Source organism: Elephantulus edwardii, unplaced genomic scaffold, assembly GCF_000299155.1.
Source record: "Elephantulus edwardii isolate Elephantulus edwardi_28Jun2011 unplaced genomic scaffold, EleEdw1.0 scaffold00110, whole genome shotgun sequence".
In the NCBI taxonomy this organism is placed as follows: Eukaryota; Metazoa; Chordata; class Mammalia; order Macroscelidea; family Macroscelididae; genus Elephantulus; species Elephantulus edwardii.
Window position 1 is genome coordinate 2,497,761 of NW_006399860.1, and position 11,639 is coordinate 2,509,399.

Genomic DNA, 11,639 nt, shown 5'->3' on the forward strand with positions numbered 1-11,639 from the left:
CATGGTCTCTGTGAATTTTCCTGGACTTGATGGCACCTAACAACAACAAAAATAACATTGCTTTATAGTCTTACTAGCAATGTATGAGTGTTCTGATTTTTCTACACCTTTGCCAGCACTTGTTTTCTATCTTATTGATTTTTTTTGGTTTTGCTTATTTATTTTTCTTTAAATTTATTCATTGTTGCACATTTTCTTCCCCCTTCCCTCCCCACCCCACAATGCACTCCTTATTCTCATGAGATTGTTTTGATGCGTATAACGCATGATTATATATACCTTTTGGACAGTTCATCCTCTCATCTGTTCTAATGCAATGTTTGTTTCTCTCTCACACTCTCTCTCTATAGGGCTTATATAGAGTATCTTGGATTTTATGCCCTAGAGGAAGAATTGCTTAGATCAAAACTGTACTCATCCTTTCCTTCCTATGTGACTTCTGTCCAAATTATCAGGTACCAGGCCAGGTACGTAGGCCCAGAGGTGTAATGAAAATTTTTGAGCACTTCCTGTGAACTATCTGTATTAATTTTTGTCATTAGGGGAAAAGATGGAATGATTTTGCTGCAATCTTGAAGCATGCAGTGTCTAAGTAGAAAAACAGATTAATAAATAGAAGATGATGGGGTGTGAAATATCCTATAAATGAAACTTAGTATCCCAATTCATTTACTTTGCATGGGAAAACCTTCTTGAAACAGAAGAACATTGAGCTGTGCTTTGAAGAATGAGTTAGAATTTTCTAATTCATTGGGTTGGGGTTGGAGTAGGAGAGACAAGGTATAGGTTTATCAGTCAAAGGGAATAGCAAGGAGCAATATTTGGACTCCTGGTGGCTTAGTGGGTTAAGCTTTGGGTGACTGACCTAAAGATCTGTAGTTCAAACTCACCAGCTGCTTTATGGGAGAAAGATATGGTGGTCTACTTCTACAAAGATTTACATCCCAGTTCACTATGCAGCCTTTGATCTAGATTCCTGTCATGACAATAGTGGACTGGACTTGTGGGGAGGTTTTGTATAACAAAGAAAAAATTTTTCTTTTACTTTTCAAAGAGAAGAATGATCTGGGGGGGGGTGGGCAGAGTGAAAAGTTCAACAATGAATGAATGGAAATCCAAAATCTCTGTAAACTTTCATTACAATTAATAATAATAAAAAATATATAAAGGGGGAAAATATTTACACCCCAAGAAAACCTAGAGGGCAATTCTACTCCTTCCTATATGCGCACTGGGAGCTGAAAACAATATTTTGATGCCTTTGAATTGTGGTATTGGATAAGAGTACTGGATATCTCATAGACTTTTAAAAGAACAAACAAGTTTCAAGGTGTGCTTTAGAGGCAAAAAGGGTGAAAGTTCATCTCACATACTTTGGGCATGTTATCAGAAAAAGCCAATCCTTGGAAAAAGCTATCATTGTGGAAAAGGTGAAGAGTCAGAAGAGAGGAAGATCGTCTCCAAGATGAATTGACACAGTGACTGTAACAGTAGGCTTGAGCATATGAAGGTCCCAAGTATGGTGCAAGATAGGGTAAGGTACAGATGTGTTGCTCATGGGTTTGCTATGAGTTGTAGGTGGCTTGAAGGCACCGAACAAAAAAACCAGACAAAAAATAACCCACAACAAATTAAAAGGAGGTTTTGGCCATTTTGAATTGAGCTCAATTCCATTTCTGACCATATACTGCAATATTTTCTCTGATCTAGTGCTTTTTGAAATGTTAGATAAAGCCAACACAGAACCTGCACTAGTAGCATACCATGCTATTGTGGGGTGATTGAGTTGCATCTCTAGGATACATATAAAACATGCCTTTAAAGCACTCACAATGTATTGACTGAAATACAGCGGAAGCTTTTTACTCTTATTTACTTTGGTGGTGAGTGTGAATAGAAAGTGAAGCATAAAGAACACTAATGTCTCATTCAGCTGTGACTTCTTTTACTTTCTTCACACTTGCTCACGAACGAAGCTCTCCAGACCTTGTTCCCTTGACTCCCCATCTCTCATTGTTTTAAGGGAAGGTACATGAACGGAGCAATGATCTCTGCCAAGTTGACACCCTTTCATTCTGAGATGAATACTACCTGTAATTGTTTACTTTTCTTCCAGAGAAGAAGCATCCAGTAATTCACCACCATCTGCTGACTTTCATTCTGTACTCAACACAATCTGTGCGTTTGGAGACCTAGAAGATTTCTTTACTCTTTTTTTTTTAAATTTCTTTACTCTTGAACTTTATCATTGAGATTAAGACAGCACAGTTAGAGATTTCTGCAAAGAGTTGGCAACAAGAGCTCAAGAATTCTACATTCTCTTTTTTCCTAAGATTCGCATCAGTTTTCATTAACTTCAAGCTTTCTATGCACTTTGCTAATTTACAAAACTTCTTCTGTAATCTGAATCCTCATCATTTTTTATCAGGATGTAGCCACAGGGTCTTTAAATACAACAGATTCAAAATAAAATTCATTTCTTTGACCCTCAAGCCCTATCCCAGGTATTCTCCACTGCTATTGAGGAGATTATTACTCTAACTTCATGTGTGTCAGATTAGGATTGTGCCCCATATGGTCATCAGTGGTTGATTATTTGGCAGTAGACCTTTCTTCAGAAGTTTCATGGGGTGAACACAAACCTACAAAGTTAAGGTTAACAATCAAGAATATTAACACTTTGTACTACCCCGGGACTTCTTCCTGTATATTATTGTTGTTAGATGCTATAAACTTTACTACAGTTCATAGCATCCCTATGAACAACGGCTCTGAACCTTGCCCTGTCCTAAGCAAACTGACCCAATTGTCACAGTCACTGAATCAATCTGACCCTCCACCCTTCCCAGCATTATGTCTTTCCCCAAAGATTGGCCCCTGCTGACAACATGCCCAAAGTATAGGAGACAAAGTTTCAATATCTTTACCTTCAAAGAGCAACTTGGTTTCACTCTTTCTAGAGCCGACTTATTTGTTCTTTTGGCAGTCCATGATATGTTCATTACTCTTCTTCAGCAACACAATTCAAAGGCATTGATTCTTCTTCTGTTATCCTTAGTCAGTCACTGTCCAACTCTTAGATGCATAGCAAACAATTGCAAAGACCATGGTCTGGATCGTAGACTGTGGTTAATGGCATTATTTCCTAACCAGCAAGGAGGTCAAGAACTTGGGATCAATTTTGATGTTTCCCTTTCCCCTTGAAATTGAATATAAAGCCTCTGCAGAATTTCAAGGACTGCAGTCTTTAATATGGACTGAAGCTCAACATCAAGAAGATAAAGATTCTCATCAGTGGGCCAACTGGCAGACTCATGATGTATGGAGAGGATCTAGAGATTGTTAACAATTTCAGCTTGCTCTGCTCCATAACTAACACTCTGGGAACCATAATCAGGTGATCAAAAGGTGAATTGCTCTGGGAAAATCTTCTGTTAGGGACCTCTCCAGAATTCTAAAGAGGAACAATGTCAGTCTGGAGACTAAAGTGAGCCTAATCCAGGCCATGGTTTTAGTAATTATCTGCTATGTATAAGAGAGCTGGATAATGATTAAGGATGATAGGTGAAGAATCAATGCCTTTTAATTGTGGTGCTGGAGAAGAGTGTTGAACATACCATGAAATGCTAAGAGAACCAACAAGTCCATCTAGGAGATAGTGAGACCAGGCTGCTTTTTGGAGGCAAGGATTTTGAAGCTCCATCTGACATACTTTGGGCATGTTACAATAAGGGACCAGTCCTTGGAGAGGGACATCATGTTCGGAAGGGTGAGGGACAACACAAGGAAGGAAGACCCTAGATAAGATGGATTGACTCAGTGAGAGGGGTAAATGAGGTTAGGTATGTTGCAGACAGTGAGACTGATTTAGGACAGAACACAGTTCAGAGCTATTGTGCAAAAGGTCTCTATGAATTGCTGCTGACTTGATGGCACATAATAACAACCACAACCACTAGAACATGTTTATTTAATTTTCAAAGTGATTCTCATGTATATTATGTAGTTCAGTGAAAAGTTAATAACTCAAACCGTGCCAAAAACATTGTTGTTTTATATAGCATTGAGTTGGCTCTGGTACATAGCCTCTCACTGTCCAGCAGAACAAAGCACTGCCATAAGCTGGGCCATTCTCACAATTTCTGCTGATTGAGCTCATTGTTACAGCCACTACATCAATCCATCTTCTCGAAGATCCTTGTAATTTTCCTTGACCCCTTACTTTACCAAGAATGTTGTCTCTCTTCACATACTGATTATTTCTGGTGTTTCTGATAGCATGCTCAACGTATGTGAGAAGAAATCTCCCCATCTTCATTTCTAAGGAGAATGCTGGATATATTCCTTTCAAGACAGATTAATTTGTTCTTTTGGTAGTCTGTAGTATTTTCAATAACCCTTTCCAATACCACACTTGAGGACTGCAAGTGCAGCTTCTTGCCACTAAACCACCACAGCACACTTTAGAGGTATCATTTCTTCATTGGAAGCTATTGAAAATGTCATGATTTGGATCACACACACCTTACGTCTTTAAACAGACATCTTTGCTCTTTAGCACTTTAAAGAGGTCCTTGGCATAAAATTAGCCCAATGCAGTATGTCATTTCATTTCTTGACACATGTTTTCATGGGTGTTGGCCGTAAGATGAAATTCTTGTTCAATCCTAGTGTGAGAATTTGACGTTTTTAAATCTTGAGTTGCATTCAACACTGAAGGCTATATTCTTTGAGTTACATCAGTAACTGGCCTAATTTCTTGTTTTCAGCAAGCTAAATTGTGATATCTACATATTCCAGATTTTTGGGTCTTTCTGCAGATAGTCCAGTTTCTCAGTTTATTTGCTCAATATCCAACTGTAGTAATTATGATGTAAAAGTACAACCCAATTCACAACTTTCCTGATTTAAAACCTTATATTCTCTTGGTCTTTGTAATTACTTGCTATGTATCAGATTGCTGGATAGTGAATAAGGATGGTAGAAGAAGAATCAATGCCTTTGAGTTGCAGTGCTAGAGAAGAGTACTGAATATACCAGGTACTGCCAAGAGAACAAACAAGTCTGTCCTGCAGAGGTTGTAAACCAAGTTGATCCTTGGAGGTAGGGATTTTTGAAGCTCCATCTCACATACTTTGGAGATGTTGGCAGGAGAGACCAGTCTTTGGAGAAGGACATTATGCTTGGAACGGTGGAGGGACAGTGCAGGAGAGGAAGACCCAGGGTGAGAAAAATCAACACAATGAGTTGGCTCAAGATGTGGCAAGGTTCAGACATATTGTATATAGGGTTGCTATGCAGGAGTGGCATCCACTTCCTAAAGCAATAAGCCTCCAGGAACTCTATGAACTTTGATAAATGTCAATAGTTGTAAAGGGTTTCAGGCCTTTTTTTCATAGGGTTGCTATGAGTTGTGCTCGAATTGAAGGCAATCAATGACAACCCGAGTGTCATGAAGGCACGTAACAATGGCAACAAATATTCCTTTGTTCCGTTCAAATGACTGGTATTGGTACTGATAAATGGTACTGATTTTACTCAGACACAAAAAAGTGTTCTGAAATCCTCATTCTTCACAGCATTACCAATAAATTGTTGTGATTCACATAATTGAATGTCTTTGCATAGTGAATAAAACATAGGTAACTATATATTTGGTATTTGCTTTCAGCCTTTGTTCCCTATCATCTTTTTAATTCAGCTTGAATTTCTGGGAGTTCCTTGTTAATAGATTGTTATAATTTCCTTTGTATTATCATCAGCAAAATTTCACTTGAAAGTGATTTTAATGTTATGACTCATTAGTTCTCACATTCTGATGGATCATCTATCTTGGGAATGGTCACACACGAGGATCTCTTATAACCAGTTGACCAAGTTGCTGTCTCTCAAATTTCTTGGCATAGAAGAGTGAGACTATCCAGCATTTTGTCTGTGGAAACATGTTGATTAACACTCTGTCAATTGCTGGTAGCTTGTTTTTTGTTAATGCCTTTAGTGTAGCTTAGGCTTCTTTCTTCTTTTAGTACCATTGAATTTTTCAACGTCTGCTTCTGAAATGACTGAGCCTTGATCAATTCTTTTGGTACAGTAATTGTACATGCATTTTATCTTCTTTTACGATTTAAGCATCATTTCATATTTTGTCTTTAGAATCCTTTACTAGGGCTAAAATTTTTCTTTAGTTCTTTCAGCTTGAGAAATGTGGAACATTTTTACTTTTTTCTAACTCCATGTCTTTGCATACTACATTAGAATGCCTTATTTTGTCTTCAAAAGGAGCTTTGACATTTTCTCTTTAGCTTTCTTACTTCATCCTTCCATGTTCATTAGTTTCTCTTCCTTCTTGGGCAAGTTTCAGAGTCTCTGATGACTCAGTTTGTTTGTTTGTTGTTGTTGTTTTTGTTGTGAAGACTATTGCAGGTTGACTCAGTCTTTCAAGATGTTTCCCTTCACTTACTCTGTTAGAGAAGTCTCTCTCTCTCTCTCTCTCTCTGTATGTGTGTGTATGACTGAATGGTGGAAAATATTAGATCTATAGTATCCATTGAATGGTATGCAGTTGAAATGCCTTACTTTTGTTTGGGCATTAGCTTCTATTCTAGAATCTTTGGCATATGCCAACATCCACTGTTGCTGACCTTGGAATACACCATTGCCTCTGTTTTAAAGGTACCTGTTTTTTGTAGCTTTTACATTCTGACCCCAGCTCTCTGCTATTTCAAAGATCCCCTCAATACCTCAATATGTTCTTTCCTCCCTGGAAAGGTTGAAATTTTTAATCTACAATTTATGAACAGTGTTGCCCAAATGTACCTTGCTCAACCCCCTTTTTTTATCAATGCCATTTCTAACACCAAAAATATGGTTCCTTAAGTCACTTAGAGCCTTCCATGTGCTGTTATTGTTGTTAGGTGCCATCAAGTTGAAAATGAACCATAGTAACCCTATGAGTAACAGATCTCAATCCTGTCCTACCTGTGCCATCCTCATCATCTCTAACATACTAGAATCCATAGTTATTGGGTCAATCCACCTTGTTAAGAATCTTTTTCCTTTCCAAGAAATAACCTTTACTAACAACATGCCCAAAGTATGTGAGATGAAACTTCATCATTCTAGCTTCCAAGGAGCACTCTGGCTGCACTTTTTCCAAGACATGTCTGTTCATTGTTGGGGTTTTGTTTGTTTGGGTTTTGTTGGTGTTGGTATTTGGGTGTTTTTTGGGGGGTGGGGGTTGTAGTCTGTGAGATAGTTGGTACACTTCTCCAATACCATAACTCAAAGGTATTGATTCTTTTTCTGCCATTATTATTCACTGTTTTTAGCTCTCATATAATTAGCAAGTGATTGAAAAGACCATGATCTGAATCAATTGCACCTTGGTTTTTAAGGTGACATCATCATGCCTTAGTATTTTGGAGAGGTCCCTGATAGCAGACTTTCCCAAATGCAATACATCTTTAGATTTACTAACTGCTGGTATCAAGGATGTTAATTGTGGGTTCAAATAAGATGATATCACTGACAAATTTGATCTTTTTTTTATCAATCATGATGCTGCCTATAACCTTAGTACTGAAGATTTTTCTCTTTTGATGATGAAATATAATCCATATTGAAAACTATAGTCTTTGACTTTCTGCAGCCACAGTCTCAACTTTTCCTCACTTTCAGCAAGCAAGATTGTGTCATTGGCACGATGCAGGTTTTTGATGAGTCTTCCTCTGATCCTGATGCTACATTCTTCTCATAATGTCCAGTTTTTAAATTTATTTTCTCAGCATACAGATTGAATAGGTATGGAGAAAGGATACAGAACTGAGGCACTGTTGTTGTTATATGCTGTTGAGTCACCTGTGAGTCGTAGTGACCTTATGTACAACAGTCTTAAACCCTGCTTTTTCCTGTGCCAATCTTCCTGTCTCCGACACACCTATCCCCTAGTCACTGAATCAATCCATCTCATCCAGGGTCTTCCTCTGTTGTGCCATCCCTCCACCCTCCCAAGCATGATGTCTCTCTCCAAGGACTGGTCCCTCCTTGCAACATGTCCAAAGTATGTCAGATGAAGCTTCAGAATCCTTGCCTCCAAGGGGCTGCCTGATTTCACCCACTCCAGGACAAACCTCTTTGTTCTCTTGATAGTTCATGGTGTATTCAGAACTCTTCTCCAGTACCAAAGCTCAAAGGTATCAATTCTCCTCTATCATTCCTAGTCATTGTCCAGCTCTCTGATGCATAGCAAGTGATTACAAAGGCCATGGCCTGAACCTTCCTTTTTTAAAAATACATAATTTTATTTTTGTTTGCACACAAAATTCATATACATTGTATTTCATTCATATACATTGTGATTTACACATTCCTTCATTCACATTTTGTTTCATAGGGTCATTTCCATACATTGTATTTTATAAAATGAATCACCAATGATCGATGCACACTATTACTCAGTCATTTTAAGTCCCCACTGGATCTTTCCCAATTCCTTTATCCTCCCTCTGTCCACCAAGCTCAGAGACTTCAGTGTTTCCACCCCCACCCCCACCCGACTCCTGTATCTTTCCTGTCCCCCTTTGGTCTTTTATACATAACTTACCACTTATCTTTCCATTTTTACAATAATAATTTTATGCAGTATTTGTCCTTATAAGACTGAATTAATTTGTTCAGTGTAATGCTCTCTAGCCTCTTCCATGTTATATATTATTTTTAAAAATCATTGTTCCTGATTGCTGCATAGTATTTCATCATATGAATGTACCAAAATTTTTTAATCTATTAGTTTTTTAATTTTATTGTAATTTATACATCTATTTTCCCCCACTCCCTTTCTCCCTTCATTAAACTCTTCAACCTTGTGATTGTCACTGCTCCCAACCTTCAGCGCCCCCAGTCCCCTCCCCTTCCCTCTTTGTATGTCCATACAGATCTCACTGGTTATCCTCTGTTTTCACAATAATTATCTTTTACAATATTTGTTCTTATGTATTTGATTTAGTTCCTTTTTGATGGATATTTGGGCTATTTCTGTTTTTACTATTGTGAATAATGCTGTTATGAACATTGGTATACAAAGCTCCATTTGTGTCTCAATTCTATTTTTCTCAGGATATGTTCTCAGCAGTAAAGAGCTGGGCCATATAGAATTTCTCATGGCCAGCATTTTGAGGAACTGCCAAACTGCCTTCCAGAGTGGTGATATCATTTCACAATCCAACTGTGTATGAGAATTTCAATCTCTGTACATTCTTGCCAACATTTATTGCTTCCTGTCCTATTCAGCTTTGTCACTGCTGCTGGAATGATACGGATTATCTCATTGTGGTTTTGACTTACATTTCTATGTTTGCCAGTGATTTTGAACATTTATTTATATATTTGTTCACCATCTAAATGTCTTCCTCTGTGAAAAGTCTTTCCATGTCTTTTGCCCATTTTGAAACTGGGTTTTCAGTCTTTTTTCTTGATGCAGATCTTTCTTGATTTGAAACCATGCAATGTTTCCCTACTTTCTTCATACAAAATTACCTACATTTATTAAGTTGAAGGAACTGAAGAATAAGTTTAAGCCTCGAGTTGTAATACTTAAGGATGCTGAAGGCAGAATGTTGAATGACCCCGGAAGCATCAAAAGAAGATAGAAGGAGTACATGAAGCACTATACTAAAAAGAATTGGCTGACACAGAAGAATTTCATGAAACAGCATAAGATCAAGAGCCTATGGTGATGAGGAAGTTCAAGCTGCTCTGAAGGAAATGAAAAAAAAAAGGCCCCAGAAATTGATGGAATACCAATTGACATATTTCAGCAAAAAGATACTGCCCTGGATGCACACACCAGGTTATGCCAAGATATCTGGAGGACAACTGTCTGGCCAACTCTCTGGAAGAGATATTCCCATTCTAAAAAACGTTACCCAATCAAGTGTGAAAATTATTGAACAATAGCACTCATATTATATGCAAGCAAGATCTTGCTGAAGAGTATGCCAAAACAACTGGAGCAGTACACCAACAGAGAACTATCAGATGTGTAGGCTGCATTTAGAAGAGGTTGTGACACTAGGGACATTATAGCCAATGTTAGACAGATCTTGGCCAAAAGCAGAGAGTACCAAAGGAATGCCTGTCTTTCATGGACTATGAAAATGTATTTGGCAACAATGAATTAATGGAAATCCCAAGTCTCTATAAATTTTCATTGAAATTAATAATAAAAAGAAAAAAGAAAAAAATGCATTTGACTGTATGAATCACCACAAATTGTGGCTAACCTTGAGAAGAATGGGGATCCCAAAATACTTCTTAGTGCTTAGGAAAAATGTATACTTGGACCAGGAAGCAATAGTTAGAAGAGAGCAGGGAAACAATGCATGGTTCATGATTAGGACAGGCATGCATCAGAGATGCATCAACCTCCATGCCTTTTCAATATATATACAGAATATATCATTCAGGAGGCTGGACTTCATGAGGAGGAATGTGTCATCAGGACTGATTCAGGAAGATTCATCAACAACCTGCATTATGCAGATGACACAAGCTTGCTTGTAGAAAATGAGGACATGAGGTACTTGCTGCAGAAGGTCAAGAACTGTAGTCTTCAATATGGACCTGAAGCTCAACATCAAGGAAATGAAGATTCTCTCCACTGGGTAAATTGGCAGCTTAATGATAGATGAAGAAGAGATTGAGATTGTTAATAACGTCAGCTTGCTTGGTTCCACAATCATCACTCTTGTCACCACTATTCAGGAAATCAAAAGACAAATTGCATTGCAAAAATATGCTGTCAGGTACCTCTTTAGAGTAATGAAGAGCAACGGTGTCAGTCTAGCGACTAAGGTGTGCCAGATCCAGGCCATGGCCGTCACAATTACTTACTATGCATCAGTGAGCTGGACAATAACGAAGGATGGTAGAAGAAGGATTGATGCCTTTGAGTTGTGGTGTTATGTTGAACATATTCTAGATTGCCAGGAGAAACAAACAGGTTTGTCCTGGAGAGGGTGAAACCAGGTTGCTCCCTGGAGGCAAAAATTTTGAAGCTCCATATCCATCTTACATACTTTGACTATGTGACCAGAGGGAACCAGTTCTTGGGGAAGGACATCATGCTTGAAAGGGTGAAGGGACAGTGCAGGAGAGAAAGACCCAGGATGAGATGGATTAACTCAATGACTGGGGAAATGGGATTAGCTTTGTTGGAGATAATGAGATTGGCTCAGGATAGTTCAAGGTTCAAAGTACATAGGTTGCTATGAGTCTCAGGCAACTTGACCACACATACAACAAGAAACTTGTACTTTATACTTCATAAGCATTATGTTGTATATAATTATTGTCTCAGAGATTGATGAAGTCTGTGAGCCCCACCAACCTGTCCCTCCAACAGTTTTCAGAGGGAGTTTTACAGGGGAGGAGATTACCCTTCCTTCTCTCATGGAGCAGCTGATGGCCTTGAACCACCTGCCTTCAGGATTGCAGCACAGCTTCTTGCCTCTAGGCCACCAGAACTGCTGGTTGCAACATCGATTCCTGAGACTTTTGTTTTGCCAATCCCTTCAGTGCAGCTTGAACTTTTTACTTCATTGCTTGTGGGAGGATGTCAAAGATATCATTCAGGAAGAGTG